Source organism: Leptonychotes weddellii, chromosome X, assembly GCF_054177405.1.
Source record: "Leptonychotes weddellii isolate Sample4059 chromosome X, ASM5417740v2, whole genome shotgun sequence".
Taxonomy (NCBI): domain Eukaryota; kingdom Metazoa; phylum Chordata; class Mammalia; order Carnivora; family Phocidae; genus Leptonychotes; species Leptonychotes weddellii.
The window spans coordinates 29,335,249-29,336,366 of NC_138385.1; the positions used below are offsets into that span (position 1 = coordinate 29,335,249).

Sequence of the window (1,118 nt, forward strand, 5' to 3'; positions counted from 1 at the left end):
TACCAAACTGTGGTAGAGGGAGAGATTTGTGAGGATTTGAGTATTCAAAGGTATTATGAAGGAAAGAAAGGACCAGTAGTGTCAACCTTATTTTATGGACTAGGAAACTGAGTCCAAGAGGGGTTAATGTAAATTGCTAAGAGTTGCCCAGCTAATAATAATGGTGATGATAATGTAATAACAATAACATTTTTTAGTTCCTACTATTAACTTAATATGAACGTAGTCAACTTTATTTAGTAGTAGCAGGTACTGAGCTGCTTGTTTTGTCTCTCCACCCCCCCACTTTTCTTAGGCAGGGCCACAGGACCCAGTAAATATGTACCCCCCAGCATGCAGGAGTAGCCCACAGCAAGACTCTCCCAGCTTTGTGGAGGGATTTGCTTTTGCACTGCTCGATGCCCATTTGGTCAAGGAGAAGCCCAATGGGTCACTTGCCAGTGCTGTAGACAGTAGAGCTAGGGCTGGGAGCCCATGCTCTGTTCAGAAGAACCAGCTTGGAAGAGGGGGTGGATATGAGACCTAAAACGTCTCGGGATCCATTCTTCATTCACTCAGTATGGTCACTACATACACGGGTTAGCTTTAGGGGAAGGAAACGTGAGTTTAGAATCAGGCAGATCTGGACTCAGAATCCCAACTCTGTCACTCACGAGCTGTGGAACCTTAGAAACTCACTTAAGCCCTCTTGGCCTGTGTTTCTCTCTATGTTAAATGGGATCAGTAATAACTTGTTTATTGACAGCTGACTGTTGTGAGAATTAGAAGAAATAACTAGTCCAGTCTAGTCCCTGACATTAGTCGATGTTCAATAAGTAACAGCTATGGTTAAAAACAAACATCTCCCACTTCGCCAGGGACAATTCTCTTTCTCTTTCAAATTATTATTTGCGAGGAACTTGGTTACAAATTTGTGGAATTTTTTAAGTTAATAATTTTACATTTTTTCTACTTGTCTTATAATTTCCCCTTACAAAAGCCAACTTGGCTTACATGTTGACTATGACTATTTAAAATTGCTTAAACTTTCCTGACAAGAATTTGTAGATCATTATCCCTGAATTATGTGATGAAGACACATCTTTCCTGTGTGTCTAGAAGAAACTCACATTTTCCCA

At 40.5% G+C, this 1,118-nt stretch overlaps 1 non-coding gene across 1 annotated transcript; it reads right to left on the minus strand.

Moving 5' to 3' along the window:
- Positions 1 to 317: 317 nt before the first annotated feature.
- LOC115944407 (small nucleolar RNA SNORA35) lies at positions 318 to 446 on the minus strand. The gene has a single exon (XR_004078962.2). It is a non-coding gene; the product is annotated as a small nucleolar RNA SNORA35 (small nucleolar RNA).
- Between the last annotated feature and the right edge of the window lie 672 nt (positions 447 to 1,118).